The 9,996-nt window shown below is 40.7% G+C and overlaps 1 pseudogene across 1 annotated transcript; it reads left to right on the top strand.

Moving 5' to 3' along the window:
* The first annotated feature begins 643 nt into the window (after positions 1–643).
* On the top strand, positions 644–1,899 carry LOC140708992 (ADP/ATP translocase 2 pseudogene; annotated as a pseudogene). The gene has a single exon (XR_012089303.1). The product of XR_012089303.1 is annotated as an ADP/ATP translocase 2 pseudogene (transcript).
* Positions 1,900–9,996: the final 8,097 nt, after the last annotated feature.

Genomic DNA, 9,996 nt, shown 5'->3' with positions numbered 1-9,996 from the left:
TTTATGAGGCAAAACTAGGAGATGATATTAGAACGCCACTGTACATTACTGATAGCTAATTATTCATAAACTTTATTTTGTAATGAAATATATAGTTATCATTAATAGTTCATTTTTAATCATTCTTTTAGTTTAAATCATGATGTTTTATAAACAATAGCTCTTAGTGCTTTCAAGTAAAGAATAATCTTGCCTAACTTTTGAGACAAGCTGCTGAGGTCCTGGTGGACACAACCAACGCCAGCATCCCTTATGCAATAGGGTTGGACAGAGGCTTCTGGAGTTCTGTCCAGCCTATACATCGCACACACAAACCCCTTTACTCCTCCCTGACCCACACTCTCACCCCATAACTTCTGTGAGAAGTTACAAACTGAGGACCAATCAGATTTTCACTTTTCTCTTCACATCCCTCCTCAGCAGCAGCACGCATATACAGGGGTAGAACTCAAAGCCAGAGGGAACCAAGCAGATGCATAGTGAAGATAAAACACATGGACAGTATTGCAGGGAAGTCTGCACCTGAAGAATTAGTAGTTTATGCCAAGCCACTTGGGAATACATTTTCGTAAAGAGAATGAAAATTAATTAAAATGGGAACCAATTGTATAAAGAAAGGGTTGAAAGTGTTACAGAAGGCTCGTCAGGCCCGCAGCGCCGGAGTCAAAGCCGGTTCCCGGCCCAGTCCCATCCCGCAGCAGCCTGCCTCCTCTTTCCTTTCAACATGACAGATGCCGCTGTGTCCTTCGCCAAGGACTTCCTGGCAGGTGGAGTGGCCGCAGCCATCTCCAAGACGGCGGTAGCGCCCATCGAGCGGGTCAAGCTGCTGCTGCAGGTGCAGCATGCCAGCAAGCAGATCACTGCAGATAAGCAATACAAAGGCATTATAGACTGCGTGGTCCGTATTCCCAAGGAGCAGGGAGTTCTGTCCTTCTGGCGCGGTAACCTGGCCAATGTCATCAGATACTTCCCCACCCAGGCTCTTAACTTCGCCTTCAAAGATAAATACAAGCAGATCTTCCTAGGTGGTGTGGACAAGAGGACCCAGTTTTGGCGCTACTTTGCAGGGAATCTGGCATCAGGTGGTGCTGCAGGGGCCACACCCCTGTGTTTTGTGTACCCTCTTGATTTTGCCCGTACCCGTCTAGCAGCTGATGTGGGTAAAGCTGGAGCTGAAAGGGAATTCCGAGGCCTCGGTGACTGCCTGGTTAAGATCTACAAATCTGATGGGATTAAGGGCCTGTACCAAGGCTTTAACGTGTCTGTGCAGGGTATTATCATCTACCGAGCCGCCTACTTCGGTATCTATGACACTGCAAAGGGAATGCTTCCGGATCCCAAGAACACTCACATCGTCATCAGCTGGATGATCGCACAGACTGTCACTGCTGTTGCTGGATTGACTTCCTATCCATTTGATACTGTTCGCCGCCGCATGATGATGCAGTCAGGGCGCAAAGGAACTGACATCATGTACACAGGCACGCTTGACTGCTGGAGGAAGATAGCTCGTGATGAAGGAGGCAAAGCTTTTTTCAAGGGTGCATGGTCCAATGTTCTCAGGGGCATGGGTGGTGCTTTTGTGCTTGTCTTGTATGATGAAATCAAGAAGTACACATAAGTTATTTCCTAGGATTTTTCCCCCTGTGAACAGGCATGTTGTATTATATAACATATCTTGAGCATTCTTGACAGACTCCTGGCTGTCAATTTCTCAGTGGCAACTATTTACTGGTTGAAAATGGGAAGCAATAATATTCATCTGACCAGTTTTCTCTTAAAGCCGTTTCCATGATGATGATGGGACTCAATTGTATTTTTTATTTCAGTCACTCCTGATAAATAACAAATTTGGAGAAATAAAAATATCTAAAATAAAAAAAATAAAAAAAAAAAAAAGAAGGCTCGTCAGCAGGATTGTTTTAACACTGGCTCATCCTCCTTCTCTGAGTCTAGGTGTTTCTCATTCTGTCTCTGCTCTATTTTCAGAAAGTTTCGAGAGGTAAAACAGGACTGAGCCACATCTAGGAATTTGAGAGGGAAACTGACTTTTGTTAGTGAGTTGCATGGAGGGTACAATAGACTGTCAAAGGGTTTGCTCCTGACCACACCGTCCTCCAAATTCTTGAAACCACAAAGTGTGTTGAACAGTTACTGTCTACAGTCATTAGTTGGGTCAGCTGGAAAAATTTCTTCTGGAATACAGAGCATTTGATGATAGACATGTCTAGGAAGCGTCTAAACATTATCGTGGGAGTCAAGATAAATGAGTTGTCTGACTAACTACACATGTTTCTTCAAGCAGGCGAGAATATATGTTTTGGAAGGTCTCTAGTGGCCTTGCCTAAGAAGTTTAAAATGCTGTACAAACTAATCTAAAAGTGAATTTGGCATGACAGTTCCCGCTTGGGTGGAATCCTCTCACCAACATTGGAACCTGCTCTCAAGAATGTCAAACTTGCGACAGGGCTCATGTCTGAGGATAAGGTTCTCCAGGATAGGATGGTAATAGAACTTACGATCTGACTCACAGTGTATGCTCAGGTCTTTTATAATTGTTTTCTTTCTTTTTGTAAACTGTATTTTAAAATGTGATATAACACAAACATTACACAACATAGGTACATTGTCCTCAATATCTTTCTTGGCCCTGACTCAGATTCTGTTCTTGAGTTTAATTGGCTGAACCCAGTAAAGATGCTGATCTGCTCTGATATCCACAGACTGAGGCCAAATTCCAATCTCAGGACTCACCAGACTTGTGGCATCAGAGCAGTTCACATAAGCCCCATATGTGCCATAGTTGCTGCGGAAACAGCAATGCCAGCATCTTGTAACAGCCGGGAAGAATGGAGCAGCAAATACAGAGGTGGCTCCCAATACCAAAACTCACTCCCAATGCAAGATCATTAAAGGTTATTCTCAGGCCCCCTAAAGTAGATGTGGTTACTTATCCTGTTCTCCCGAGGCCTCAAGCCTTGCCCCTGTCCCTGGGGTGGTTTGGCAAGAGGCCCAAAGAGGCAGCACCAGCCTGGCTGACTCAGTGAGGTTCAGTGGATCTCTGGTCAGGCCTCATAACTCTCTTGATGTGGTGAATTAGGCTACTGTTAGGAACCTAGAGCTGCCCATCGGGATTCCTAGGGAAATGTTATGGTCAACGGAGGGAAAGTCAGCTAGCAACATCTGGCCCTGCATTGTGACAACTACTCAGAGAACATCCTTATCTCTGCTTCCTACTGCTCAATAAAGAGAGGTTATTGCCTCAATCAACCTCTTGATATATTTTATGTTGACAGTGTGGGATGTAATGACTTTCAAACATATTGACAGTTTATTTTTTACTACACACCATATACTACTGAGTGATATCACTATTCTTGTTGATTTTTATGTTCAGCTGAGTCAACACCAAGCCTCGGTGCAGCCCTGGATGTCAGATCTTTACCACAAGCCATTGAGCACATCTCTAACAACAACTGAACACAACCAAAAGGAAGGCAAACCAAGCATTTGGGGCTAATGTGTTCCTCCTATAAACTCAAACAAGAAAACACATATGCAACAGAATCGACAAACAATTATTGCACTCAGTATGTGAAGCATCAGGGCTACAAACCAACTTGAGTTGTGTGGTTTTCTTATCAAGGCTTTTATAGAGATGGTGAGACACATTTATAAATAAATCTGTAATCCCTGTTTCCCAGGATATGGATGTCTGGGCATGAATAATCAATGGGTGGTTTCTGGCTTGGGAACTCCCCATTGAAACTTGGGAACTTAGACCAGCCACCTCTGAGTCTCACCTTGCACTCAAGCATCCCATGTAATCCACCTACCTGCTAGCAGCAACTGTGCTACCCTTCTGGTGACTTTGGCTGCTCTTTGTTCTCAGTTGTTGCCTGGTTTGTCTCAGACAGGATGTTCTTTGAGCTCTCTGTATGGGAAACCACTTGAGACAATGCTGGACGCATAAGCATTGCTCATTTCCCAGTTAAGTTCTATGGCTTTGTGTCATGACCTGACTGGAGCTCATATCTTCTGTGTAGCCCTCTTCTATATGCTTTCCTGCTGCTTCGCCATTTGTGTAACTGTGAGCTTGGTAGAGGCATCGTTGCAGATCTGCTACTACTAGGCATGGCCAGCTCAACAGAGAGCCAGTTTGTTAAACAGCTTGGTGGGGGAGTTCATCCGTCTTGATGTTGCCCTGAATCTACAACTTCATATTCAATATGCTAAATAATCCTCTTTTCTTTTCATGTGATTCATGATAGTGTCATCCTTATCAAGCTTTATCTTTCCCATTTCTTGCAATTTTCTCTTAAGGTAACACATAACTGGCAAAAAGGTAAGTTGCTTTAAATCACCACTTTAAAGTTTTAAATTTATTTCCTAAATTGCTCCAGAGGGAGAGAAAACAATATGATTTCTGGTATGAAATTTCTATTTATGGTGAATACCATGTGGGCTTTGGAGCCAGACATTCGGTATTTGAATTTTGGCTGAACCTCATACTCGTTTTTATATATGTAAAACACTGAGTGCCTCAGTTTCCTCAAGTGTAAAATGAAAATAACGACTCATGCCTGTTCCTTAGAGTTGTATGTAGATTAAATTCAACCACAAAAAGAGTGAGAATAGGAGGCATATAAGAAGCACTCAGTAAATAATAGTGTTTAATAATAGTTTTGAAATGTACTTATATTTGAAGCATAGAATTTATGTACATGAGCCTTTATATCTTGGCAAAAGTGACTTCCTTTTGAAAATTTACTATGTTGTGATCTAAGTGCTTAGAATATGGTTTATCATGAGAAATCTTTCTCTTTTGATGAAGCACTGAAATCAGGGCATTGTTTTAGTGGAAAAGGAACTTTTTTTATGAAGCACTCAGTGCCCTGAACATGATGCTCACATCTGATGATGAAACATTCTAAAAATGAAAAAAAAAAAAAAAAGGGGGGTTTTCATTATAAAATCTCCTGCTCTCTATATGTTAAAACTTTTTGGATATTTTAATTCTTGTGTCAAATGGTTCATAAAGGGTGTTTTTATAGTTTTGCATCATGAGACCAAATTCAGTGATGATAGGGGTCATGCCTGTTTCACTCTCTGCTGCATATGGTACCTGGATCCATGTCTGACACTTGGATGTTTGTTGACTAGATACACAACCATGGAAGGCAAAGATTTGAGAGTTTGACTCACTGAGAGATTAGTCATGTGTGGTCGTTGACTCTAAATACATTCCTCTTATTTCAACATTTTGGGGGAAAAAAATTGGAAAGAAAATGATGTTGATAAAAAGCCATGTTCTTTAAAGTCAGTTAATAGCCACAAGGTAGATTGTTGATGCAAAACTTCCCATATGAAGTATAATTTTTTCTGAAATTTGACTAAGTGTGATCTGCTGTTGTGTGGAATTTTTGTTGTTGCTCTTTGGTGAGCCAGTTCATTCTGCCATTGAGACCTGAGGCTGCCCCATGTGCACTTATACAGTTCACTCCATAATTGTTCTGATGCTGATATTGACACTGCCAGCTTTCACTCGGCGCTTTCCTGCCTCTTGCCAACTCATTCCTCTTCTAAGGTTGCTACCGAAGGTGTTACCTCTAGAGTTTTTGGATAAGGCTCTAATCACAGAGTCAGAGTTACATTAGGTTTTAGCATTTTATGTATCTCTCTTTATGACAAGTTATCTTGAGCTTAGGTTGAATATAATGAGATATGATGACGTTCTGCCCAAGACCATTTCTTCTCCACCATACTTAACCTGTAACCCTGGAATCATCCAGAAAACCCTGGTCCCTTTTCCCACAGTGGCTTCTTTACCCTGAACACTGCCCAGAAGGTTAAGGATAGTCATAGCCCTTGCTTACGCAAGCCTTCGTCATATTTCCTAGCTATTGGGTGATACCATCTACTCATTATTCTTTTCAGTTGCACCATCAGGCCATTAGGAAAACAGCACCACAGGGACCACCCAGTATCCTTGCTCTTAAAACAGGGATTAGCTTTCTCTCAGAACTTGGCCAATAACAAAAACACAACCTAAAAACGACTAAGTATCTCAAGAGGGCTACAACCAAAATGTTACCCGAGGTTAGAAGAGACAGAGAAGAAATTTCTGGCTGCAATGATGAGTAAAATCTTTCAGAAAGAGGTGGTATGGTAGCTAAAGATGATTCTTGAAGAAGGAACATGGAAAGGGAACAAATCAAAGACTTTGGGGTCACTTTTGAGTCATGGCTCTGTCACTCTGTTGCCAAGAGTTGTTGTATAGATCTGAGGTTCATCATTCTTCGTAGTTAAACCAGAATCCTAGGGCTCCTTTTGCTCTACAACTTCACAGACCAGTGACTCTATGAATGATAGGATTTGGAGAGGCAGAGATGAGGAGCATTGGAGACAGAAGCAGAAGGGCGGGCAAAGGTTCAAGGTGTGTTTGGGAAATGTTGAGTAATCTGTGGATGGAGGTAAAACTCAAAAGGGAAAAAAATAGATTCAGTATTGAAAGGAAGTTAAAGTAAAGAACTTTATTTTGAGGAGAAAAGCAGGTTGGTGCCCTTGGATTTCTGGGAGCAGGGATATACAACATTGAGTGTTTGCACATGGACACAAAAAGGAACTTAGGACCTTACAAGACATTTCAGATATGTGAGGAGGTTGGTTCAGTGTCCTACAAGACAGAAATTGTAGGTTAAAGGGTAGCTAGGGCAAAATTGGCAAGCCAAAAATGCAGCTCTGCAATGACCTCATAGAACTTTTTAATGCGCTAGTACCTTCGATTTCTCACTGTTGCTGGTAATACTGATCAACTGCTCTGGACCCAGTGTTAATTTTCGTTGAGTCTCATTCTATTTTCCTATGGGTCTAGGCAAATGTGACATGATTATGTTGTCTGAGTCTGCTTGAGGAAGAGGCGGCCCATGTTTTGATAACTGGGAGCAAGTCCATTGGTTGTGACGGAGTCCCACAGGAGTCTACCAATTACAAAATGATAAAAGGTGCCATTGGGGGTAGGAGAAGATGCAAAATGTGGAACACCCAGTTGTGTCTCTCACAGGATTTCTAATCTAGTTAGGGAATCAGACAGACACAGACACTCAAAATGATGAATAATAATGTAAGTACACATGGAATGAGTCAAGCAGAGATCTATAGGATCTGGGGAATAGAAGAGAGAAGTCTGGTCAAAGATAGGGTAGTTAGAGTTGGCAAATCAAAATACAGGATGCCACTTACATTTGAATTTCAGATAAATAACAGATAATTTTTATCACACATATGTTCATGAAACATACTTGCACTAAAACATTATTGTTTATCTGAAATTCAAATGTAAGTGGGTGTCCTGCATTTTCTCTGACAACTCTAGTCAGGGGAGATTTTAGAGAAGAAGTCTAGTTTATCCTAGGGCTTTGTGGATATAAAAACCTTTAGAAAAAAAATCAGATCTTTAGTGGAAAAAGGAAGGTGTATAATGTTTAAAAGGTGACTCCCATTTGCAAACGGAGGGTAAGTAAAATATATAGTCTAGAATTAAGAGTTTATCTTGAAGAGAAATGTGGGCTGGCAGGAATTTATCACTTGAATTACATGGAAATTTTCAACTGATAGGTTCAATGACTTCTGAATTGAAGATGTGAAATTTAGGTAGATATGATTCTTTTGTTTTATAAATAAATGTATGGACTATTAATGTGGAAGAAACACTGGCAGTCATCTCTCCCCTCGTTTACAGATGGAAAAAGCACAGCCCTACGTCATGGAGCCGGAACCAGAATTCTGACCTCCTAATTCTCAGGTCAATGTTCTTCCTCTTCTCCATGCTAGTTACATTCTTCTTATTTCCCAAATGAGTAATACCAGATAAACAATGGGCCAAACCAACAATTTTTTAGGACACGGTGGTGAAAGCTAAGTAGTGAAATTCTTTGCTAAATTCTGTCATGAATCACTCAAATCTCAATTTTGGAAATCTTTCTTGGGTGTTCAGATTATTCCGTAAGGCCCTACTTCTTTCTTTAGCCCTCAGTGGGTCAAATTACTACTGATATAAAGTTTAGGGAGGCAGTTTTTCTCCTGAGTTCTGGTAGTTGTTATTTTCCACAGACAACTAAATTCTCCACACACAGATTTGTGCCAGAAAATAATCTTCCATGTGTATCAATGTCGTAAGCAGCAACTGGCCTGGGCTGAGCATGCAAATAAGATTTGGCTTCACTCAAATAATTATTCCCTTAGTTACTTAACTCCTCTTTGCAATCCCCGCAGGAACCCTTGCACTGACCTAGGAGTAGCTCATGTGACACCCTTTCCTAGGCCTACCAATACATTCAACCATCATCAAAACAATTTCTTGAAAAGAACCCAGTAATTCATAAAGTTAAGTCAGTGCTCCCCTTCCAGGTGTGATAACACTTGTAATGAGCCAGCATCATTAATGCCATAGAATACTGAAGAGTCTAAAATGGAAATGTCATCTCAGAAGTCACCAAGGATTGAAAGTCATGTTTGAGCTGAATGTTCATGGGTATTGGTGGTAACCAAACATTTTCTGGCAACCCCGAGCCCATGTCTTGTGGATAGTTATCTACCTTGTTTATATGTTTATTGGGTCAAAAAAATCAATTCATTCATTCATTTATCAGTGGTTTGGGTATCTTCCATTTGTATCGCACTGTCATTGCCTCATTAAAAGCTGCAGCTGGGGAGAGGTGATGCTCAGAAATTGTCTAGTCTTCTCTCTATTTTACATACTATTAGGAAACCAAAACTCAGGGAAGTGAATTTCCTAAAGTCACATCTTATGAACAAAACTTATGGCAAAATCCTACTTCTCCTGTCCTCCGATCCAGACTCATCCATAGATTGTCTCAACCTTGATGGAAATCAGTTCATAAAATGTAACAATTGGAATTGCATCCCCAACACAAAATAGCTACTAAAGATTACAGCTGGTGTTTGGCACTTTTACTGTTAAATAAACACTAAATTGACACTACCAACTGCCAAATGCTTTCTTCTAGTTTGGAGAAAGTGGTGATTTTAGGGAAAGTCACTCTTCTCTTTGAGTTTCATATTCCTAATAGTTTAGGATGAGAAAAGGCATAAAGAACAATGGGTCAATGTCACACTGCTTTTAAAGGGGTAAAATGGGAAACCACATACTACCATTATTAAGATACCAATGTGATTAGCTGCCTGTACAGTAGTGAGTTTCTTGTCAGCTGGAGTATTCAGCAACTACATAACCCTTTGGCAGGGATACTGTATAAGACATTTTGAAATGGGTGGGAGATGGAGCTGGAAGATGTATTTAATGTTTCTTCCATCTCTAAGATTCTGTGATCGGAAATACAAAACTCTAAAGGAAAACCCACATCTGATCATTTAAATCTAGAAGCAATGACAATAACAACATGAATGAGGCATCATATAGGATGCCTAATCATAGTACTGGCTCAAATATGGAAATCCAGTATCAATATAATCATGTTTTTCCTTTCATCCTCATGCAAGTAAGAGTCAAAGTGTCAAGAGTAAAGGAGATTGCCCGAGAATTTCTCTTTTTACAAAAAGGAAAAAAAAAAAAAAAAAAAAGGAAAAACTTACTGGATGGAAGTGGGAAGATGACTCAGCAAAATAACCTGAGCGAAGTCAGGTCTGCTGTGAACCCAGGTGTTTGGGTGCTGATGGGCTAATGAAGAGGCCAATAACTTGTCAGTGGCAACTGGGAAGGTTTTAGAACCTGACCTGGAACTTGAAGCATGAATGGATGACCACAAATAATTTTCAATTATTTTTCCACTAGTAATAACTACTATTTAAAAGTAAATTTCCTTTAGATGCTTAGAAATGAAATGTATGGCTCTGTTTGCTAGCAAGCTGGCTGTGGTACTACAGAGAATCTTAATGCATGAAGCTGAAAGAGGGGCCTGAGATGCTGCAACACACCCCTCCCCATTTTTCAGAAGAGGAAACTGAGCCCAAAAG

This window comes from Chlorocebus sabaeus, chromosome 18, assembly GCF_047675955.1.
Source record: "Chlorocebus sabaeus isolate Y175 chromosome 18, mChlSab1.0.hap1, whole genome shotgun sequence".
Classification (NCBI taxonomy): Eukaryota; Metazoa; Chordata; class Mammalia; order Primates; family Cercopithecidae; genus Chlorocebus; species Chlorocebus sabaeus.
This window is presented reverse-complemented; position numbering and strand designations above follow the sequence as displayed.